The following is a 26,097-nucleotide window of genomic DNA, read 5'->3' on the forward strand; positions in this document are numbered from 1 at the left end:
TTTTATCTCAGTAAATAAAATACACTTTGTGTTTCCATAATCAAGTTTAGAAACCAATCTTTTTTTCTGTATGTAACAAAAGTATGCACATTTTGCTGCTGAAAGTGAATTATAGTTCCAATGGCTCTTGGGGAAATATAATAGGACAATAATTATGCTGGTGAATACATCAAAATTTATCTTTGGAGCCACAAAACAGATATAATTTTTTTGTCAATGAGCAGTTAATATAGAGCATTGAAAAACTATAGACAGATTCAGGTCATTTTAGCATTTTTCTCGATTATCAGATTAAGTCAATATAATATTGACTTCTAAAAAAAATCACTGGCATTTTTAATTTCCAGAGAGTGAAATGACAAACAATAGCCATTTTTTTTCCAATTGTAAAACATGGCAAAATAGTTAACAAGTGAGCATGGATATTATCCACTCTCTAGAATGATCTTCGTGCCATCTTTATAATAAAGGTAATAAAATTAATAAAAAATCTGATTTTTAGTCCATGTCCTTCAAACTAGAAAAGTGCATTATGTTCACTCCTGGAAAGATTTAAGTGATTCTCAAAAATGCCAACATTTAGTTAGTTCTTCTAGTTTATCTGATGGGTACATTCATTTTAACAATTATCTACTATAACCAACCATGGTAGAACAAATTTGTAATTCCAATTACCCTGAAGACGGAGGCTAGATTACCACAAACTTGAAGCCAATATCAGCAACTTAGCAAGACCCTGCCTCAAATTTTAAAATTAAGGAAACAAAAAAGGCCGATGATGTAGCTCAGTGGTAAAGCACCTTTGAATCCAATCCCTAGCGATGAAAAGAAAATTTTAAAATTACTGTGTGTAGTCATTGACCAGAGCAACATGGCATCTATCTGAGGTAAGTCAAGGAGTGAATTTGGCCTTGGATATTTTCCCATGATACTGCTATTCAGTATATCCAACTCTTTATCTATCCTCTAATTTTTAACCACTAATGAACATAGGTTAAAAGTTTTTCTAGAAGTTTCAGCAGCCAGAATTACTTTCTCAGATAAACCCTGATTTTCAAAGAGTGATACTTCAGTTCCTGTTCTCACAGAAGACTGTCTTTTGACAGATGTAGCCCATGCAAGCTGCATGTGCTCTATAAGTGATAAAATGCTAGATAATGATGAAGGTAGCGGGGTAGAAGATGGGAATTTACAGATGTGGGAAATATTTTCTTCTCTTACATCCTCTGGGTATTTATGTCTTTGTTCCTATAATAATAGTACTGATATGAAATGATCATTCCCTCTAGGTGACTATTCACCCTTTTGCAGAGTTCTAATTGATCATTAGCCTATCAAATTTGTTGAATGATTTTTATATATTCTGTCCTCATGACTTGTAATATTTTACCAGAATGTTTTTAGTAGACATTGTAGATCAGATAGATATCAATCTATGAATGCTGTGCAGTGAGAAAGATGCTCCAAGGATCAACAGTTCCGCAAGTACATTTTAATGACTATAGATAATTTTAAGTGTAATAATTTTGAAACCTATCAAAGGCCTTATTTGCAAATGTGTGATTAAAAAATGAAAACATGAGTTAGGCTGTGAAACACATAGAAAAATAGCTTCACGTTGATTTATTTACCACATAAATCTGGAAGTAGACATATCTTCTTAGTTAAAGTATGCCAGATATCTAGATAGTGACACTATTCTAAGTTATGATAGCTGTGTCTAAAAAAATATTTTTTATTTATTTTATTTTATCTAAACCTAATAAAGGAAAACTGTGGGATCTCATTTTGCTGTTAAAATACTATATTTTAATAGTATTTGCATTGCTTTTGTTTTATAAACACACTCTGATAAATCAAAGATTTTCTCATGTGCATTCACATTTTCTATGAACTATTATTTCTGAGGAGCTAAAACGACAGATATCTTTCAAGTTGCACATTTACCAACCACCAATGGACCATACCTTTTTATGTTTAAAAAAAAATCTATTTTTAATTGAAATACATTTTGCCTCTGATTGATTTGCTTATCTGTTGAATTCTTCCTAATCCCCTATCAATGTAATGTTCATTTTAGAATCTCACAGGGAGTCACAAAACTTAATAAAGTGAGTAAAAAGAAGAAGCCATTTTGCTTTTAGAAAAATACAGAAAATAATGCATTCATAAACCAAGTGACATCCATATTTTAGTGTTAGCTATGTAAAGGAGAAGAAAGAGTTGTGGGGAGGAAGGGGAGTATGTCTAAAAATCATAATACTTAAATTATTTTATGACATCTTTTTTGGGAAGTCAATAATTTATTCATAATTTATGAACAGAGCCTCTTGTGAATTGCTTTCAAGGTTTGATAAAGTTATCTAGCTAACACCTACACTTCTTTTGTTATTGGTTCTTTTAGTTATACATAACATTAGGGTACATTTTGACATAATTATAAAAGCATGGAATACAATTTTCTGTAATTCATTCCCAGTACTTGCCCTTTTCATCTCCTCCTCCCTCTCCCCATTCCCTTCTCTTTATTATACTGATCTTTGTGCTATTTACTTTTAGACTGTTTTATAGTGTCTTATGAATGATGGTGAAATTCACTGTTCAGATACATACATAGGAAAATTAGGTCAGATTCATTCTGCTGTTCTTCCTTTATTCCATCCCTTCTTTCCCCACCTCAGTCCCCTTCATTTAGTCTACTGATCTTTGTTGTATTTTGATGGAATTCCTTCCCTCTTCTCTTTGACTGTTTTTCTTTCTCTCTCTCTTTTTCTCCTTATTTTGAACTAGCTTTCATACATCAGAGAAAACATTTGACCTTTAGCTTTCTGAGCCTGGCTTATTTCACTCAGCATGATAGTCTCTACTTCCATCAATTTACCAGGAAATTCCATAATTTCATTCTTTATTATGGTTGAGTAATATTCCAATGTGCATACATAACACAATTTTTATTCATTCATCTGTTGAAGAATACCTTGGTTGGTTCCATAGCTTGGCTATCATGAATTGTACTGCTATGAACATTGATGTGGCTGTATCCCTAGCACATGATGATTTTATATCTTTTTTATATATACTGAGGAGTGAGATATCTGAATCATATGGTGGTTCCATTTCTAGGTTTTGGAGAAATCTCCATACTGCTTTCCAGAGTGGTTACACTAATTTACAGTCCCACCAAAATATATGAGAGTACTTTTTTCCCACATCTTTGCCAACACTTATTATTACTTATATTCTTGAAAATTGCCATTATAACTGGGGTTAGATGAAATATGCTTCTTTATTATTTTCAGCTATTACTGAATGATAAACTATGTATTTCTACAATCTATAAAATCTTTCAAATGTTTATTCATTTTTCAGTTTCTGGCAATGTCCTCTGTGAAAATTAATATGAAAGATGGATGAACAAAGGGCAAAAATGTGGTATTTCAATCCACAACTAAGTATGAACCACAATTTGCTAACAGAATTCTTGAGGAAAACCCAGACAATTTCAAATAACAAGTGTCAATATTGATGAATATATAATTCACTTAAAAACATATATTTTAAGTTTAAAAAATATGGAAAAATTGAATATAAACTGGAACCTAGCCTTAGATCAAGCAACATTTTGACAGGCTGGAGATGTGGCTTAGTGCTAGAGGGCTTGCCTTGCATGTGTGAAGCCCTGGGTTCAATTCTCAGTACTGCACACACACACACACACACACACACACACACACACACACATACACAGAAAGGCACTTTGAGATTTAAGATAAAGCATACAACAAATATTAGTGTGTATTTTAAGCAAAATGATATAAGTAATTTTTTTTCTTTTTTGTCTCAAGTATATCACCTCTCCATCCCCATCAATTTAAACCCTAACAAAATGATTGCATCAATGTGTAAATAGAGAAGGAAAATATGTCTTCCTCTGTCAGCTGGTGGTGGAACTGAAGAACCAACAGTCTTTTACCTTAGGTTCAATTTTCAAAAAAATACCTTTTTTTCTTTCTCTACAATATTCATTCATATGGTTTTGGGTCAATAGTAATAAGATCTTAATCATAGAGATTCTTCAGGAAAATTTTAAAAATAGGAAAATTAGTTTTCTGTATACTTTCACTAGCTGACTTTTTAGGAACAATGGCTAATAGGCCACCCACCTCTCTTGCCATCAGGTGATCAGAAGGTGCCTGGGATGTATTTACTCTCTGATGGGAAAGAAAGCAAGTGTTCAGTTTAAAGACTTGTTTGCTCTCACTTATGCAAAGGTAACCCTAACTAGATTTCACATTGGTCAATTCTCAATATATTTAGGTTTTAAAAGACTGTTATTAGGGAATTCATAGATTACTGTCTTCAGCATAATTTTTTAATAGGCTAGACTACAATGAATTTTAGAATTCCAGCTTTTACTCAATATTGATGTTCTGTTAGAACTGAGGAAACTGGATTAAGTCTCATATCTGCACTTGACTGCACACATTACAAATTCATATCTCATTTGTGCTTTTGAAGCTACTTAGCGATTTCTTTCTAAAATCCCTTTGAATGCACCATAGTGGCTCTTGTCGAATTGTTCTCTTCCCCAGATTCTCAAGTTTTGATGTCCTTGCTCTGCAGCTCTAAAAGTCCTATCTAAACTCTCTTAACTCTCTTTTCTTCTTTCTCTAATTTTTCATTTCATCTCACACACAGAACCTTGGGACTCAGCCAGGTCTGAATTTTAAGCCTAATTTCATTAAAACCCAAATTTACATCCTTGGGAAAAAATAATTCTTGAAGGGATGTCTTACAATTAAATTAATATGAAAGCATTAAGTATATAGAAGATTCACAAAGAGTGATATGCATTTTCCTTATTTTCTTTCAATTGATTGTTATTCATTCCAAGTTTAGGCCATCAAGGATCAAGCCCTCTCTTTTGCATCATGCATTCCATTATATGGATTCTTCCATTAACAAACATCTTTAACGTGTGCGTGTATGTGTGTGTACATATAAAATATATATGTGTGTATGTATATATATATACATACTTGCTTTACATATACATATATTTTATTATTACATTACACATCTATGTCATTATTGTTTATGCCAGGCACGTTCACATTATATTCTTATATTAATATGTTTGAATTAGGTATTTTTTCTTTCATTTTACAGACAAGGAAATTAAACTTCAAACTTTAATTTAATCAAGCCCCTTGGTAGCAATGTACTCAATGAGCAAAGTACTTTAGGCAAAACAAAGTCTCACTGGAGCTGAACTTGTTAAAAAACAAGTAGAGTGATAGCTCATGCCCCAGCAGGTGATGAAACAGATGAACACAAGTGTCCAAAACTTCTACACAATGGAAGGAAGAATCATAACTGGAACAACTGAAATCGTATGGAATTTGTGTGAAGCAGAAGATAAATAAATTATAAATTAGATTTTAAGTAAGAATAATTTAATGGGAAATATGAACAGTACATCTGTGTGAAAAGAATGGATTCTGAATTTTTGTAGGAAGAAAGTAGAGCACATATAAAGTTTGTCTTCTTGGGTCAAACACTTAACCTAATCCATTGATTTTTTTTCGTAGAATACACATTATTATCATCTTGTTTACAGTAATGACCTAGGAAATAGCATGCAACTATTAAACTAAAAAAGTTAATATTCACTATGGAATTTTATTTTATTTTTTTGGGGGGGGGTCAATGACTCAAAAAAGGTTTTTTTGAAAAGCAGTGATGACAATAGTGAAATACAAGCTCAACTTAAAATAATGTCATAAATACGATCAACAGGGCTCCAGTCTCCTTTTGACTGAGTCTGTAAATACTAGGACAAATGAATCTGCTTATGATGAGATCTGAAAAGTAGCTAAAACGGAAAAGTTTAAATTGGAAGTTATTATGGCATTTTAGTAAAACATCTACCAAGAAACGTTTATAAAACCCAAACAAACACTATCATGGTAGGTATTTTAAAATCTGTGTTTGTATGTGCATGCATGTGCGTGTGAGTGTGAGAGAGAGATTTCTGCTTGCTCTATTAACTATGAAAAAAAGTACTCGATATTTTATTATTTTTTTACACGTTTTCTCACGTGTTATATGTTCAATGCAACATGTATGAGACAATTGAATTCAAAGCAGAAAAACTATAAGTGATTTTTCCAAATGTATTTGACCAATTAAAGATTGTCCTTAGGCTGAACATCAATAGAATGACCATTGAGAAAGACATTTCTTTTTTCTTTTTCATAGTGTAATCTTGGGTTTTTATTAAATTAGTTGTCATAAAATGTAATTCTCCTTACAGTATTTGTGTTCAGAATTATTTCCATGTTCATTTTTTTTTGAAACAAAGATGGTCATTAAGCCCAGTGTATGACATGGTTTAAAATGATCTCTTTCTCCCTAAAATAGTGTTCGTTTGATTTAACAGTCAAGTAAATACTCCATCTGTAACTCAGTAAGAACTATTCACAGATGTCATCATAGTTGTTGTTTTCTCAATGTGATGCTATGTAATAAATGATTACTATTTTCAAAAATTTTCTAGAAAAGCTTAAAGTATCTATATACTCTAACTTTACTTATATACAGAATGAAATCCTAAAAAAAAAAAAAATTCCTGGGTTAATATCCATCATATCCATCAGTCGGCTTCCACACAGGAGGAAGTGAAAGCAAGATCAGGACACCATGCAGCTAATCTCCATGATAGTGCAGTCCTTCCAGAGGAAAATGGAAACAAACCTCAGTGGGGAAAATCAAGATGAGTTAAATATCTGAAAAGACCTTGAGTGCTTTTCAGTGCACACATGTAAACACATTATTTCATTATCAATTTATATCATAACAAACAAAATTCATCCTCAACTCCAACAAACAAGAGGTTTTAGGATGCACATATAGTATATGTTTTGTGCTTCCAGTTTCTTGAATGGGCCTGTATCTAAGAAATATATTAAATCCAGCATTCAGGAGCTTTTGTTTTGTTATTTTACACTAAAAATTCTATCTTATTTAAAAATATATTCATGTTTCTCATAGCATAGGTATCTACTATATTTCTCATGTCAAGATCTATTTACTTCTTTACTGCATAATTTCCCTGAATTGTATGATCAGTATTTTAAAAAGTAATTTACTGTTAAAAAATTATTCTAAGTTTAATGACTCTGTTGGCAGTTTGAACAAGAAACAGCTGAGATGAGGAGCCACGTCTCACATTATCCTTGGCAAAGGAAAATATTAGCCTTTTGAGGAGATGTCATGAATTTGTTCCAAAATGAGATTTTTTCCTATGATATATATTTGAATGTTAATCCCCAAGTAAGTGCCTCAGGGATGATTTAAACCCTATGTACCCACTCTCCTCTTGCAGAGGGCATGCAAAACAGCTGGGGTGGCATCTCAGCCATAGCAAATGCATATTTCAGAAGAATTTATATCATCTCTGCTCTGATCTTCAGTGTGTCAAGTGCCTTAGCTGCTGAGAATGCACCCATGGTAAATGAGGACAAGTGACAATATGATTTTGATTGCCCATTGGCTCAGTAGGTAGTGATTTTTATACTCATTACATTAAAATTAATTAAATACCCACAGGTAACAAGGCAATTCATGAAAGTAACAGCAGGAAATAATGTACATGTGCTTACAGTTCATCTCCAATAGAGATCATTAATACACCATTAACATATTTTTTTCGAGGTTGAAACGGTATCTCATTCTCAACAGGTAATTCCTTTTCTTTGACATATTTACTTCAGAAGCTAGTGACCTCAGCATTTACTGAGGGTCACATCCCTGCATATGGTAACTAAATGGTCTTTTAAGACCCTTTAGGGCCCCACATTTTTTTATTATTCTGAGACTTATAATTTCTTAGAAACCTTCTAAATTCGTGTTCCTTTGTTTTTTTTCTGGTTTCTTTCTAACCAATTAGCTGTGTAGAACTGAGAGTTGTCACCCACATGCCTGCTGGTCAAAAGGAAAGGCAATTTCAGGGTGCAAAATTAATCACAAATGCTAATTAAAGCAATCGGTATTGACACCATAGCTTTAGAAAGCGGACCTCATGAAATAAACACAATCGCATTTTCCTGTGAGAAGGAAAGTATACAAAGCAAATCATCAAAATTTTATTAGGAAAACAGGGTTCTTAAAAATTCTCTTTTAATTGAGCTTAAATTTTAGTCACTCTTTACACTTGAAGATAGAAAAACTATAATTCAATGCAAATAAGTATGTACTTGTCTACAAGTATCATGCCATGGTCCTATTTTTTAATGTATATAAAGGTCTCTTCAGGATTTGAGGCCAAATGAAAAAAAAAACATAGATTTGTATATTAAAAAGAAATGAATATTCATCAAATATAGCTCTGAAACTGAGCAATATTATTTTTTCAACTTTTCTTGTGCAGCAATGTCTTCCTTGAAATATATATATAATGTGAAAAAGTAAAGATTATGATTGATTTATTTTGCTTCAATGAAATATAGTATGAAAGTAAAATAGATGGTTTCAGTGAAGGCTAAAATTTGAGCTTATTATAAGTAAATTAACCAGTTCTTATATGAGCCTGAAAATAAATAGTCTCCCTAATTTTAGTTGAGCTGATCAATTATTGATTGATTGAAGAAATATTTACTCAGTAGATATTAGGTACCAAGCATTTTTTTTCCAAGCCCTGTAAATTCAAAATGATTAAAATTCCTGCCCTAGTGGGAAAAAAGACTATACACAAATAAATAAGACATAGAATGTATCTAAAGACCACTGGTATTTTAGGCCAAGAAGAAATAGACGTCATCACCTTGTGCAAAGTAGTGTGTGGGAAGGGTTGGAAGGGAGGAGCAATTTAAAAATGAGTAGTCAGGGAAGTACTCACTGAGGAGGCCTCTTAGTAACAATCTGAAAGCTACAAAGCATAAAGTCATACAGGTGTCTGAGGAGAAAGTATTCCAAGAACAGAAAACAGTACAGCAAGTGTAGAGGCCCCATCGTGCACATCTAGAAAAGAGGAAGTAGGCCAATGTCACTGAAGCCATAGAAAACTAGAGAGAGAGGGAAGAATGATAAATGGAGTCAGAAAAGTGTCTAGAAGCAGAATCTGTAGATCCTCCCCAGCTGTCATGATTTGGATATAAGGTATCCCATAAAAGCTACTGTTTTAAAGTAGGAATATTCAGTGATGGAATGATTAGATTCTGAGAGCTGTAACCTAGTCTGTGGATTAATCCACTTGGTGGATTAATAATTTGAACAGACTATCTGGGTGGTCTCTCTAGGCAGATGGGGATGATGGAGGCAGTAGGTCACCAGGAGTGTGACTGGAGTTTATATGTGTCCCTAGTGCCTTGCTGAGGCTCTCTTTCTGTGCTTCTAAACTGCCATGAGTTGAGCAGCTTTCCTTCACCACATCCTTTTGCCATGTTCTGCTTTGCCTCCAACTCAGAGCAATGGAGTCAGCCAACCAGGGACTAAGACCTCTGAAACTGTGAGCTCAAAATAAACTTTTCCTCCTCAAAGTTCTTCTGATCTGGGAATTTGGTCACGAGAGTGAAAAGCTGATTAATACACAATCAATGGTGAGGATTCAGGATTTTATAGAAAGAAAGCCATAAGAGAATGCTGAGGAGAGACATGATATGTTCTCATTTCAATTGAACTAGACTTGAGTTCAACCATGGACAACAGATTAGTGGGAAAGGACAGGAGGAATGAGACCTGATTAGATTACTCCAATAATCCAGATGTTGGTGATAAAATGGTGGTAGTTTAGACTGGAATGACAGCAGCAAAGACAGAAGCAGTATTTTACACTAGAACCAAGAAGGTTCATGGATTTTTTGATTCTGCGGTGTGAAAGAAAGTAATTGTTGATAGTTCCAAGGATGCTGGAGGAAGCAAAGGAAGTGATTAATTGCTGCTTACTGGAATGATTCTGTCTGAAGAACCCTTTTGTTGAGAGATACCAGTAGCTTAGCTTCAGACATCTTAAATTTGAAATGCCTACTAGAAATTCCAATGTTTAGAAGTTGAGGTAATAGAGAGTCTTTGCAGAAAAGGAAAACATCAATGCATCTATTGACCTGGAAGGAAAGAAAAATAAATGATTTTCACAGATGACATAGTGGTCAGCTGTGTCAAATTTTCCTGTCAGAGCAACCAAATAAGAAAGAGAATCAACTATTGGATTTAGCAATATGTATACGGATATTTGTGTTTGCATATTACAGACTACTCCTTAAAATTAATCATCATAATAAGACTTTGCAAATATTGAAAAGAGGGAATCGTGATTCGTTGACAGACAAGAGAGGGAAATATCAAATCCTGTAATGAAATATGAGTTCTGTGATACTTTGGAGAAAATGCTGATAAATATTTTACTTTAATTTAGTTTGTCCCCAACATGTCTTTTTAGATGTTTGTGGAAACAAGAGGGAAGCATGGTTCTATTTCAAATGCATGTTTCCTGATACATGGATTGGAATTCCTCATGTTGCAGGAGGGGACAACATCCATCCATCCTCTAGTGTCGTGGAGAGAAAGTGAACTGTGGGGAGGGGGGAGCAGAGCATTTTTATCTGTCAGACAATAATGTCCATTCATAGTGACAAATCTTAAACTGAGAGTCTTCATTGGAGCCTGTGGCTGAGATTTCAGCCTAAACAAGCACATTTCTCCCCTTATTACTGTTTAATTTTCTTTTCTCTGTACTGCTGAGTCCACTTATTCAAATCTGGCTCTCAGTAAAACATCAGTAAGCCAATTAATCCATTTCCTTAATGAGAACTCTCTATTACAAGAATGGGTAACTGCATAGACTTATATTGAACCTATCAATCTTGCATTTGGAGGAAAGAATGCCAGTTATCCAAGCAATCTGGTTCATTACTGCAGTATTGGACTACATTGCTGAACAGGCCAACAGCTCAATTCAATTGCACGGTAAGAGTGAGAAGCACTGGGAGGTGAGAATTTTGTTGAGGACCCATTATATGGTAGGTTAGTTTGGAAAATGTATTCCTTTCCACCTTATTCCAAGTTCCTCTTTGTAATTTCTACTTTGTTTACATTTCAGAAAACTGAGACTTGCAAGTTAGATAGTTGAACTATAAAAGTATCAAATGGCTTCCAAAAATATTTCTCAATAATAATAAAAGCCTATGAATTTTATGGTATCACTTCATGAATTCCTTTATTATTAGGATGATTCTTTCCAATTTTACCTAGTCTATAAGAGTAAAACAGAAAGAAAATGAATTTTGTATGGGGACAAAAGGAGTCAGTGATCTAAGTTTTATTTTTTTTTAAATGCTTCCTGAGTAAGCCAGGTTCTCACTTCTAATCTCTTCTGTTCTCTCCTTGGCATTCAAACCTTCTCTCCATACAACACCACTGAAGGGAATGTTGGCCTCATCATTGTGCTATAATCCTCCCCAATACATGGCCAGCGCTTGTGCTATGTCTGATATGGTAGGAATTGTTAGAGAAGGAAGAAATGAAAAAGGAAACCCTGTATTTTTATTCCTTTCTAAATCTATATCATGAACACCAGATTGTTTAAGGTTCATATTATACATATAGAAGGTCTTTGGAATTGGTAAAGGCCTAGCAAAGTTTGTAGTGTTATCATTATCACTTCTAAACTTCCTTCCAAACATATTTTAATATTTTAATCACTTTGTGAGTGAATTATTAACACTTGATCTTCTAATTAAAAACCAATTATATGACTCATGAATATTTCATATTTTTTTATTCCGACTTAGGGTATGTCTCCTATAATAAATGCAGGGGACAATATTCATCAAATTTCCCCTGAAGTAGGTTGAACTATAACATTCCCTTAGCCTGGAAAATGAATATGTTTACTATTTTATTTTGGTCTGTCTTCTACTTATGAAGTCAATGGAGTCTCTGAGTCCAAGAAAAATTCAAGTTTCCATCATGAAAATACCCAGAAGTTACATTTAGCAACATATAGCTAATATCATGTGGTGACATAAGTAAAAATTCCAGGCAGTATAGCTTTCCCTGCTTTTCAAGGCATCTTCATGGCATGTGCCAACACAATATATTAGTAAATTCAAGACTAGATATTTTTTCCTTTATCAGACTATAAATTGGATGAGATTATATCAGAGTTGATAGGATATACTAATATATGTGGGTATCAATTTACTATCTCTCCTACAGAATTGTAAATTATCCACTAATGTTCACCACCACTGGGAGTAATTTCTTTTCCAGGAAAACAAGTCAGTGGAAGAAACACATATTAAAGGGGTACAAGGTTTTATATGGCTGTTCTGTTGGCACCATCTTCCTTACAAAAGTTTTGTTATATCAGTAGCCAAGGTGAATTACCCTGGATGGCAGTCTTACTGCTGTGTTAGCAATCTCTTTACAAGCAAACCATATTGACAAATTTTGCTCCATATGAATTTTAAATACAAGTTATTATGTATAATGTCATAGAAATGACTGTCGAGGAGAATGTCAAGCCAGCTAGCACAATGTAATATGGAGACAGGACCAAGGAAGTAGCATCAAGTTCATAGCAACAGATGGTCAAATATACAGTGAAAGTGTAAGAATTCTGTCTCCCAGTCTAGCAGAAGCTGGTCAGGGAAGGAAATTCTATTTAGACCTCATCATAGCAGTGCTTAAAGGACACCAAACTGATAGTGCTACGACCATGGACAGTTTAGTAAGTTCTGTGAGACACCATCATTCCATGGTCAGGTTCCCTTATAATTATTGCTGGTTTATTTAGAGTGATTTAAGTCTTTTAATCCATTCCAGTTTGCTGCTAAAAACAAAACAAAGCAAAATACTAGTGTCTAAAAGCACGATTCACTCCAACACCCATAAATGTTGTGGTGGCCTCTGCTTGGAAGTCACCCCCAAGATCCCAGGGTATGAAGCTAAGAGCCAAGGGTAAAGCCACAAGTCCTTTGAATGGGATCTCTTACTACCTCAAAGACAAGTCAAACATGTGTTAGTAATAACTGATGTGAAACACAGTGGATTATTAAAACATTTATTAGCAGCCCTAAGGTATACAGAACTTCTTTAATCAGCTTTGTATTCCAAAAAGGAGATTGTGGTCCATCGCTGTGCTTGTTTGAAAGACTCTTTCAATATCTTTCTCCTGTGAAGTTAGGTAAATGGAAGGGTAGAACGAGTTGTATGACTGGCTAAGAGGCTACACTGGGAAGCAGCTGAGAGGAATAAAGGGGAAATGATGATTGTCACCATTGAAGGGGAAACTCTTGATTCCTTTAATGGAAATGAAAGAAAATTGTCATCACATGCAGCACAAGTGAATTATATAATCCAGATGACTCCTTTGTCATAGGGATTTAGAGAGGTATTTATGAGTCATTTCTGTCAAGACAATCATGGCGGCAGAGTAGTTCAATGGTAGAGCACTTGCCTGGCATGCACAAGGCCCTGGATTCTATCTCCATTATCACAGAAAGAAAGAAAGACAATCAGAAATTAATAAGCTTTCCTGATTGATGTAACAAGTGACTTCATGACCATCACTTAAAAACAAAATCCTGAAACAAAACAAAACTTTACTAACTTACAACAAACTATTAAAATAATTTATAAATTAAATTCCCTATACAGCACAACTACTGTGACCATACTGACACTCTAAGGCCATTTTAAAACAGCTTCTCTAGGAAATTCTTTCAAATTTCATACATGTTGACCAAAGCCGCAATGTATTGTACACGTATTTTATGAACAATATTTAGCTACTCTTTCCTATCAAGACGGTGGCTAACTCCTTGCCGAAATGCCATCGGCTCTATGAGGTCTACTCTGACCAATATGATTAAAATTACTAATCCTGACACCCTCTTCACTTAGAAATCAAGTTTCTTCACTTAGAAATCCAGAAAACAAGAAAAGTCTTGCTTTTTCTCTTTGCCATTGAACTTATCACTTTTCAGAACATACATTGTAGCATTTATTGTCTACTTACACCCCACTTCACTCCAACCCTAGAATGTAAGCACCATGAGGACAAGGATCATTGTTTTGTTTTGTTTTTGAATGAAAAATCTTTTCAAGTTTGAAGAAACCCATCAATGTAAATGAACATAGTAGAATTGAACATCCACATTGCTTTTCTGAAAGTTGTAAGAAAAATTCTTAAGAAGTAAGTCAGGAAAATAGCAGTGTCAGAAAATTGCCTTGTGGACATAAATTGAAATGTAAATCTTTCTGTGGGCTGCTAATTTTACGAAAAATATATATATTGCTCATTAGTGGGCCACTGGGACTACTTATTAGTTGATTGGAGAGAAATACACCATTTACGCCTTAACCCAAGGCCCATAGTCTACTTTTTGAGAACATATTTATTTTAATTTTTGAAATTGCCAATGAAGGTAAAAAGGGGGGAGGGAAAAGAGGTATTCTTTGAATTCAATAAGTCATAGTTATTACCTAATGTATCATCAAATGCTATTGAAAATCTTGTTTATATGTAATGTCATGATTGATAGAACCTGCCATCTTTTCTCCCAAGTAATCAGTTTAGGGGGGGCCTTAGAGAATCTACCAATTATGGGACAAAGCCTTTCACTGCATTCCTATTAAGTTTAATTAACAGGGAGAAAAAAAAAGCCCTGACATCACATATATCAGCCATGATTACATGAATGGCAGATAGCTCTTGGGAAATCTGAGGCCATAAAACTCTTTCGCTGTCATGATAATGACTAATGACACTGTGTTCCAAAATTGGTCTTTAAGACCTTTGCATGCAGGTGTTCCCTATTCATTCCCCATGTTTTATTAAAAATATGCTATGTGCATCGCCTTACACATAGTCCCAAAAATACTTTACATTTACTCCACATCCATCTCTCTTTGCCTCCAGCAATAATAACTCGGCCTACCTTGCAAACACTGTGGTTTCCTTATCCCATATTCCTGAAAGTCATAGACCAAGATATAGCTCTTACCACCCTCTCTACCTGAGCATATCCTTGCCTGAAATACTAGCCAATGAAATTAATCTACTGCTCATAGCACCATTCTTTCAATATTTTGAATTTATTTCATTTTTCCTGATTTGATAACAGTCATTTTCTTTCCCAAGTGGGTTCTCCAAGGGCCTCTGTTCCCAGTCATAACTTCTACATCTGCTCTTTTCTAAATTAGAGAATTTTATAAAACCCTCTATGGGTTAAAATACTGTGATTTGGGGTCAAGCATACCTTATAGTTATTTCATAAAGCTGCTCTACTTCTGACTGCCTCTAACAAGACATCCTAAAATACAATTTTAGTTTCTTAAAATATGTGCAATTTTCCTTGCTAGTTGCAGAGTGATTATCACTAAATATAGCAACAGGCAAGTTACAGTGTCTTAGGACATCATGCAGTATGTCATACATATTACATGTTCAACATAGTTTGACAGAGTTTGAGGAGGTGGGTCTGCCCCACGCAGTAACTAGACTGGCAAATGCTTCACACCTTAAAACAGCAATGTCTCCAAACTTGCCTTCTGAGACTGCAAGGGTAAGGGAATAGAGAGAAGGAGGTTTAGAGACCCAAACTTTCAACTGCCTCTTCCCAGAACTACAGAATAGCATCACCTCTCACAAATCATTGATCCAAACTGATCACATGACCCCAATCCTACTACAGAGAATTCTGAACAATGTTGTGGAACACATAGTGAGAACCATCCCTGCCACACATGATTTTTATTATCACTTTATGGGCACGGATGTGATAAATAAAACTGCATTGCTGACATAATTTTAATAATACTTCATTTAAATGTGTCCATATATTGTGAAGGCATAAGCAAAGGTAAAGTAAAATACATCAATAAGAAAGTAAATTTCAGGGATTAGGGTTGTGGCTCAGTGTTAGAGTGCTTTCCTAGCACGTGTGAGGCACTGGGTTTGATCCTCAGCACCACATAAAAATAAATAATTAAAGATATTGTGTCCATCTACAACTAAAAAAAATTGTAAAAGAAAGTAATTTTCAGATATAATACTAAAATCACTGAAACAGATATTCCTCAACAAGTTAACTTCTTTGGTTCTACTCAGATATTTTCTAAATAACAACATTAACTTGAACAAGAACAGATTCATTTCCTAGCTTCCCTATTGACCATTTGATGTATCTATAAACCAAAGTGCATAGAGCTCATTCATCTGTTGTCATCTTGCTCTAATTAATTTCTTTAATTATTGTTCCTAAGAGATGTGTCCTTTTAAAAGTTTCCCTCCCCTGGACATGATTTTGAGATATTTACTTATCTCCAGATAAATGAATGCAATTAGAATGATTAATGCTTTGTATATTAAGTACTTCAATAGCAGGGACTTCCCTTCACTTTTCCTAATAAGAAAAAAAAAGGACAGATATGAAGGTCATTTTATTCAATATATCTTTAAAACAAATTTACCATTTTAGAATAGATTTGACAAAATCTATTATTAGTGGGTTACTAGGACAACAGAAAAGTTTTGAAGATAGTGCCAGAGTTAACATGTGCCTCTGGTCCAGTTGTTTCTGTGATTAACATCTTAGGCTTCTGAAGTACATTTGCCCCCATTAATGAACCACTGTCGATACATTACCACTAATAAGAATAACAATTAAGTTGGAAAGTTTGAATTTCATACGACATTTTTTTTCATTTTGATTATTGAATTAGTATCACTATTACTTCTGCAGTGTTTCTTTGGAGGTGTTTTTCTTCCTTATGTTTTCATTATTGTTACTGACCTGTATGGGATAACTGAGATTCCTTAGCCATAAAAATGAAACCATAGAATATGTTTTCCACTGGACTATTTTTAGCGCCTCTTGTAATTGGACTTCATGGAAGAGAGCAGGAGCCATGGTTATTTTTATCAGGAGGTAAACCCAAGAACCAAAGAGAGATCAAGAAGAATGAACACTGATGTGCCAGTCAGCAGGGCTAAAACATCTGGGTGACTACCAGACTCAGCATTTTCATTTTTCTGCTATTACTAAAACTGGCAACCAGAGATTCTATTCAACCTTAATTGATTCTGCAGCTGCATCTTCCAAAGTCACTTCATAAATTTCTCTCACTCCACAGCCTCAGAGCCTGTTTTAATGCATGCAGAAAGTTCTGTGCCACCAGACAAACTTCTTCATCACCAAGGTGGAAAACACTTCTAATGAACCACAAGAGACTGCAGAGCCCATGGCAGGCATTTTGGACCTGCTTTATCTCAGAGAAAACTCTAGAGGACCAAATTTCTATAGAGTGTTATATGCTTAGGGTTGAACTAGAAAATTGGAATTGAGAAGTAACATAAAAAAGTGAAACAATGGTGTACATGGTTTGGCATTGGTCTCTTATGGAAAATAAATAAATGTGTAAGCTAAAAGGAATCCTGAGATTGTGATACATTTCAAAGTTAGCTCACTTTACAAATTTGTTTTTAAATTGTGCTTTTTTTAAAAGGAGTCCTAAAGAATTTACATTTCTCATGTTTATAATAGCATAATTTAGGGTGTTAATCTAAGAATCAGACTTGACAGCTAATTCCATTCACAGACTTGTGCTAGGAGGTAAATGAGAGAGAAAAAAAGAACAGTATGATTTTGAAGCATTTAAGAATGTCTATTCAATAAAATAAATTCTATGATTCAATGAAAATTTATTAAATATTGATTAGGGTGCCAGATACTGTCTCATGCCTTTAGTATGCACACATTAATGAAATAGACTCTACAGTCAAGGATATGACAATCTAGTATGACTGTAAGAAGGGTGATAAATATTGTTAATAAAAAATACCCAAAACTCAGAAGCTCCACCCAACTTCTAAACTGAGTTTCCATGAAACAAAAGACATTATCTAAGAGAAGAAGTAAGGAATGAACATTCTAGGTCTAAGGAAGCCAATATGAAAAATTCAAATACTTTGAATAGCATTAAAATAAATAGTTGGCATGTAATGAAAAAACCTACAAGAAATAAAGTCAGAGAAGTAAGCTTGAAGTCATATTAACAAATTAATACTTTGTCCTCAGGACAATGGAGAATACCAATGGGGTTTATACAGCAGAGTGACAGGGTAATAATCAAGATTTAGAAAGAACATTCTGGCCACAGGACGGAGAATTTTCTAAGAGAACATCAAATGCAAAGAGATTCATTGGATGGCCTATGAGGAAGAGCTGAGCTAAGACTGTGAGAGGAGAAAGACGGAATGGTCCAACGAGGGAGGTATCAAGGTGACAGAACAACAGATGAAGTGACATGGGGACTGAAGGGGCAGAGGTTTCCAGCTCAAGTTCCTGGGCACATAAATGGTGGAGAACTTTACTGATAGAGTGAATGAACACAGAGGGGAGGTTTAAGGAGGAATTGTGACCTCAATTTGGGACAGGTTGAGTTAAGTGTTTATTTTATATGCAAATTTAGATGCAAGTCAGCAGTTTTAAACCTATGTCTAGATTTGAGAACTAAAAATCAAGACTGAAGATGGTGATATAGTGGAGATAATGGAGGTGGTAGTAATGGAAGTGTGGTTTTAACAGAGTGCAGTTTAAAACAATGGATAAAAAACCAAAATATTCCATAATTCTTCATTCTTATAGTGATCTCAGGCTCAAGCTCGGCAGCAATAGTAAACTGGCTTTCTTACTATTTGATAGTCTTTATTCCTGAGAAAGCTACTTAACTTCTGAAGACCTTGTTTTAGTCAGCTTTTTTGCTGCTGTGACTAAAAGATCTGACCAGAGCAATTTCAAAGGAGAAGTTTCTTTGAGGGCTCACGGTTTCAGAGGTCCTTATCCATAGAAGGCTGGCTCCATTTCTTGGGGTTCAAGGTAAAGCTGAACATCATGGTGGATGGAACAGCTCACATCATGGTGATCAAGAAGCTGAAAGAGAAAGACTCCACTTGCCAGACACAAATATATACGTCAATGCCACGCCTACAAAGACCCACCTCCTCCAGCACACCCTACCTCTTCAGTGACCACTCAGTTAATCCCAATCAGGGGATTAATTCGCTAATTGGGTTGACTCTCACAGCCCAATCATTTCTTCTCTGAACCTTCCTGCATTATCTCACATGTGAGTTTTGGGGACACCTCACATCCAAACCTTAATATCCTCTTTAAAATAAGAATGATAGTTAAGAGGATTAAATTAATTAGTATGTGAAATTTGCCCAAAATGTTTAGTATTTGTGGGTAACCAGTAAATGTGTGTGTGTTCACTGACTGATTTGGCACTTCTCAATAAATCAATTTCATTATAATAATAATGTGCCAACCAAGAAATTTTAGTTATGGCCTATTGGTAAAAGTCATGTGAGGAGCATAAGATACAATACTTTCCAGGAAATTCTCTATTTACAGAGTTTCAAAAAGGCTATGTCAAATAGTGGGTAATAAGCTGTTCTCTCTCCTTCACCAGCTTCAGCCATTTGAAATTCCTTTGGCTCCTCCAATGCCATTGCTGTGATCTCCCTTTCTTTGTGTTAGGGCACTAGGATTTTTGAACCTAAGGCTTCTACCCAGCTTTGCACTTGGCCAACTTCTGCCGTCCAAATCTCAGCTTAAGTATCATTTTTTTTCTGCCTCCAAACTACTAGATCCTCTATTATGTTTCTCATATCACCTTGCTCTCCTGCAAAGTGCTTTAGTTACTTATAGGTATTTAATTAATTTAGAAAAAGAACAGAAATCTGTGGAAACAGGAAGCCCAAGAAAGTAAAAAAAATGGGGTCTTGGGAAGGAGATACATATAATCATATAAAATCTCCTACCTCATGTATGTATTATATAAATTAAATACATATGAATGATATGTAATGTTATATATTATATAAATATATTATTTTTATATATAAATGTTTATATAAATATAATGTATATATGTATGTAAAGTTAGGCAAGTTTTCCAGAGATTGGAGAAGTGATGAGAATGGATTAAGGTAGGCAGGTTTAAAATTCCAGTGGATACTGATCAGTGTGCTGAAGAGCTGAATACCATTCTGTGACCGTTTGGAGAATGAGATCACAAAGTACTCCAATAGTGACCAAAGCCTCACCAATGGAGTGACTGAGTGCATTCCAGAAGCTCTGATGCTAGAATTTCCCTGTGTGTTACCAAACAGAAACAGGTGGGGGAAGAAAATGAAAAAAAGTCAAACTGATAGCGGTACTCAGGACTTGGTACTCAGGTGCTTTGGCTTTATAAGGGTGGGGCACACTTGCAGATGGAAAGAAGCTGTTCTGAGTATACAGAAGACTGCTTCATTATGCCACCCTGTATCTTTTGAGATTGGACTGCTCTGCTGTTGATATATGTACACGGAACATTTTTCAGTATAATTAAATCAAAAGATACTACTTTGGGAAAATTAAATAAATATAATACAGAAATGGATTATGAATAGGTTTGCCTTTGTCATTTATGATTAAAAATGATCTTTATTATGACTAAATGGATTTAACGTGAATTAACACTAGGAAAGTCTTATGTGGCATTGATTACCTTTATTTTATTTCCTCTGCTATTGTTCAGGTTGTTATCACAAATTTTATTTATTTGGGGGGGTGATAGGGCCAATATTTCTTGTAGCTCTCTGTTATGCCCAGGGCTATGCCATGCACCATGTATATACCAATTATTTTCTGTTGAAAACAACCTAATGAGGCATCATTATCTCATTTGTACAAATAGAATTAACACTTTTACTTATCATTTACTTAAATGATATAGCACTTATACTGGCGAGATTAATCCTTTTAAATAAAAAAAATTATTTGGTGGACCATGAATCAAGAGAATCCATAAGTCACTAGGAAAACAAATAAACAAACAAGAAATGTCGTAGTACCAGAGTGACTTACACCAGCTACATGTTCTTACTCCACTCAAAAGATGACTTCATGTCAATAGCTTAGTACCTTCTGTGTCCATGTTTTATTTTTATCTCCTACTTGAAATTTTTGACTTTGGAAAGTAAATAAGGAATATATGAAAACTGAACAGCTAAATACATGAAATCGTGCAAAGAACAGACCGCAGTTTTCTTGGCTTGCAGTAGGATAGCATAATGCTCAGCTGCTGGAGAGAGAGGAGGTGCCTACCTCATGAACACTAAGGGAAAAGTACTTCCAGCCAATACACCCAGTGCCAACTCAGAACTGCTGTATTCTGACATTTGTGGAGAAAGGAAAACGAGGAAGTTAAACAGTAAACGTTTGGAGAGTTTAGAGAGCTGCAGTTTCTAGATGTTTCAGTGCATGAATGTTCTGGGCAAGAATGCAGCAATTCAATCAAAACAGGAGGCTTCCTCATCTTTGTCTCCTTTACCTTTCTCCTAGCTCTCCATCCTTGGCTGCTTCTGTTGTGTTTGGCTAATACCCATGTCCTGCCAAACTGCCATCTAGGTATGGCATGGGGCCTTTCATGTGTCAGGTTTATTTCTCATAATAAACACTGATAATAGAGAAGACCCTCAGTGCTTTTGCACAGAAAATAAGGAAAAGTCTGATGGCCATAACCCTTAGAATGTATACAACATGAGTTTTACAAATTGTAATATTATATATTAAAAATTACATTAATTAAGCCTATTTGGAAAAAAATAAATACAAACAAAGAAATGGAATTGGAATAATAAAGAAAGGCCAGGGATCCTTCATGAAGGAGTAGGTGCTCTGATACTAGCAGGTACACAGTGCACAGAATGTTTGTTTCCAACCCTTGTGATATAAAGCACATTCAGACTAAAAAGCTCACAACAGCATGAAAGTTTTGAAAACCTAGATGGATTAAAGACCATCCCACTCTTTCAAATGAGTCTAATTTTTTCAAGCTCAGTCATATTACTGAGGTCTTTAAAATAAAGGGATTACTCTTGGTGACCTTTGAGAAATTATGGAAATTTGAAAGATGTCAAGTTGCAAAAATGAAGACAGGTTTAGCCTTGAACTTAGAGAATAAACAAATGTAATATCAATTCACACTGAAAGTCTAGAGGGCCATGTTATTTATGAACATTAAGAAGGGGAAAGCATTTACTGATACTAGGCAAGGTGACACATTCCTGTAATCTCAGCATCTCTGGAAGCTGAGACAGAAGGGTTACAAGTTCAAAGCCAGCCTCAGCAACTTAATGAGGCTCAAAGCAACTTGCCAAACCCCTGTCTCAAAATAAAACATAAAAAGGGCTGGAGATACAGCTCAGTGGGTTAGCACCTCTGCGTCTAATCCTTGGTACAAAAAAAAAAAAAAAAAGAAGTTACTCTCAAAACTCTCAGAAATATGAATTCATTTTTTGGTCCAATTTAGTAGAGATTCTATAAATTGGAGATGTATTTCCATGGTTACACTTTGCACAAGATAAAGAAGTGTGTTGAATTACCTAAGTAATAACTTCATAACTCTTTTTCAAATGCTTTTTCAGGGAAATAAAGGAAAAATTTACACAACCCTGTTTGGCGCTGATTTGAGATACCATACCCCACCTAAGGACTAAGTGGTCCTCCAATATGGTCTCAGTTTGATGAATATTTGCTGTTAGAGTAATCTGTCCTGAATTTAGGATCTTGGTCACTTCTGAATATTTACTAGTGTTTTAACATTCTCTCAAATGTGAAGGAATGAGAAACCTACAAAAAGTAACAGCCAGTTTCAGGGACAGTCAGGGAGTGTAGAGGGTAAGGGAGCTATAAGTATATATTTATCAAATCTTTCACCAGATTCAGGAATGACATTTTCCATCTTGTAAAAAATTGATCAATGTGTGAGAACTTAACAGAAGAATACATCATTTAATTGAATTCATTAAAGATGCCTGATAGTTCAAGGAGAAGCATAGATGCTTGAAGTTTGATTTATTAAAGCTCCAGGTGGCATAATTTTATATTATCTTTCAATGTACATTTCAGATTTAGAGTTTGCAAATTTCTCCCTTAGAATTTATTAATTCAGCCCATAAACCAAGAAAATGTAAATTTTCACATTAAATCCTTGAATACCCCCAAATATAAATAATCATGCTTAATATATATTCTTTGGAATAATTCTACTAAAATTAATGTTCTACATCATTTTTCTTCACCCTATACCAACTAATATGACAGTGATATAAGAATTCCAAAGTGTCTCCTATTTGCTTCTCATTCTCTTCCACTATATCAAAAGAATCTATGATAGAAAACATAAAATATTTTGAAGAACTTATTTCTACCTGTCTGTCAGTCATTGGAAATTTCCCAGAGTGGATGTAAATTCACAGCCAGTGCATTTTCCAAGTACAGTTTCTTCCTTTGCAGGATTATTCATTTGTTTTAAAAAATTAATCTGTTGTTTAATGTATTCTAGATACAAGGGATAATCATTACTGGTTTAACTCTGTTATTAATTTTCACATTGCAGTTTGGCACATTAAATAAAACACTGTGTATTATTTATTACTTGAATAAGAATACTCAATTTTAAGCATTTCTGTTACCAATACTTTGAAAAGAGCTGATTATGAGAGTAGCTTTATAAAAAAGATTGATACCACTAGATGTGGTAGCACATGCCTGTAATCCCAGTCTCAGGAGACTGAGGCAGGAGGATCATAAGTTCAAGGTCAATCTAAGCAACTTAGCAAGACCCTGTCTCAGAAAAGTTGTGGGGAGGGGGTGCGAGGGCCTGGGGATATGGCTCAGTGGTTAAGCGTCCCTGGGTTCAATCCCTGGTACCCAAAAGAGACTGATACCAAAAATTGTAAACTGTTGTAACTTAAGGGACTACTACCAGATTGACACCCAAAGTTTCCAGAATTCACAAAGTGAGTGCTATTAGTATCCCAACCAGATACTTCTTCCTTGGCCTGTGCACCTCCCTCAGCAGATCTACCCTGAACATGGGAATCCTTGCTCAGAGGGATATGTTATCATGCAACAGAATGCAAACTTCATAAATGATACTCAGTTGTGATAATAAAATATTCGATTTAGATTTTATCTTCTTTACAATGCTCTCAATCCAGAGAATATGGCAGGGAGTGTTTTATTATACTCTAGTAAATTCAACATAAACCCCAAATCAAAGCAATCATATTAGGAAATTGTCTCTGCTGCAAAAACTTCATTCTTAATACTCTCCGCACCCTCTACTTCTGACTGAAATGGCATTTCACTATCACGGAGGCACAGTGAATGTTGCTAGTGGCACTTGGGGTAGACAAGTCTTAGAGCCAAATGTTTTTCCCTTCGTATTACCTGTGAGACCTTAGAATTAATCCCTCTCCATCTGTTTAGTATCAATGTGTAGGAAACATTCTCTAAATGGTAGTGGCTTAAATGAAAAATCATTTGTTATTTTCCTTGAGCTCTTGGGTTGGATGAGTGGTCCTGCTGAACATTGCTGTGCCAGGCTGTATATACCTGAGGCAAAAGGAAATATCAGTACTTCTTCCTTTAATAACACTTTAATAATCACTGTGGAATTTTACATCAATTTTGATTTTTTAAATTATTGCACCAAATATTTATTTACACAAATATAATGTTCTTCTTAAATATTACTTGTTCCTATTTCACAGGAGCTTTTTTGAGCCTCCTTAAGCTTTACACCCAATGCCAATGCCTTTCTTTCCTCACCCTTGTCCTGTCCCTATCCCTGGAGTCTGCAGCTTACCCTTTTCTCTAGGGTCAGCTGACAAGTGAATTGGGAGCTGGCTTGGTGAGGATGGTCTTCACTAGGATGGTTTTCTCTACTCCATGTCATCTTTGATACTGCACATGTCTCCTGCATCTTCCCAGGGGACCATCCCACCTGTATTCTCAGACTGACCTGCTCATGTTTTATTTTTCTTTTTTCTTTACTTTCCTGCCTATGGTGCTACATTGAACTCAGGGCCTCCCACATGCTACACAAGCACTCTGCCGTTGAGCTACAGATCCAGTGCTCTTTTAATTTTATTTTGAGACAGAATCTTGCAAAGTTGCCCAGGCTGGCCTCAGACTTGCAAAACTCCTCCTACCTCAGCTTCCTGGGTAACTGAGATCGTAGATATGTGCTACCACACCAAGCTGGGCATGTTCTCTTGATGGACACAGACAGGCAAACTTTTTCAAGCTTCTGCTTGTGTCAAGCTTTCCACTCATCCTTGGCCAATTAAAGTTATGAGGACAGAATCAGTATGGGAAGGGACTGCAGACTTACAAGGGAAAAGGCAGAAAACATGGATAGAGGGAGGGAATTAAATTAGAGCTCAATCTAACATTCTCCCTAAGCTTTGATTTCCTCAAACATAATATTAAGAATTTTAATATAACCTATTGCATAACATTCTTGGGGAACTGAGTGAGATATTACACATGAAGCCGTGAATGCAGTTCCTGGTATGTGGTAAACTTTCAATAAAACTATTATTTTATCACTTGTTTGAGTATATGTTAAACTCTGAATTAGCATTTTGGACAATAGAGAACAGGGCTATTCCTGGATATGAGCAAAAGAATACACTCTGTCTCCATTTTTTGTCTAAATAATAGATGCAATAAATATACAAGATTGGTATGTAGATTTAAAAGTGTAGGATATAGGAACGTGTGCTTCAGAGTGCCTCTCATTACATGATCACTCAACATTATTTGATATTGAGCCAGAATTTCTTTACCAAGAAGTACATAGGATTTATCAAAATAAAGTTCTGGTATAAAATAAGGAATGAAATATTCCACAGAGAAGTCTTAACATATCTGAGATCACATTGTCTCAAAAGCATCTTACCAATTTAACCATGATCAAGAATACCTGTGAGTATGGGTGTGTGTGTTTGTGTGTGTGAGTGTACTCATGTGTGCTACACAGGTAAGTTGCTAAGAATAAAATTTCTGGAATGTCTCAGATTGCCATGCTCCTTGCCTCTGAACGAGGGGACTGGTAAAGTGATGAAGGAAATGAATGTTGGCGGAGATTTCCATCGTTATGCGTTCTAGTTTCTTGCAGTAGTAATTCCAACATATATGAGCCTCTCAAGACGTGCGATTTCTATTAAGTTTCAGGAAAATAATCTTA

General features: G+C 35.0%; 1 protein-coding gene across 1 annotated transcript in view; it reads left to right on the plus strand.

Moving 5' to 3' along the window:
• The window catches only part of Bank1 (B cell scaffold protein with ankyrin repeats 1), a 231,081-nt gene that overhangs the window by 91,062 nt on the left and 113,922 nt on the right, over nt 1-26,097 (plus strand). The gene's annotated exons all lie outside the window — the stretch shown is intronic.

Source organism: Urocitellus parryii, chromosome 10, assembly GCF_045843805.1.
Source record: "Urocitellus parryii isolate mUroPar1 chromosome 10, mUroPar1.hap1, whole genome shotgun sequence".
In the NCBI taxonomy this organism is placed as follows: domain Eukaryota; kingdom Metazoa; phylum Chordata; class Mammalia; order Rodentia; family Sciuridae; genus Urocitellus; species Urocitellus parryii.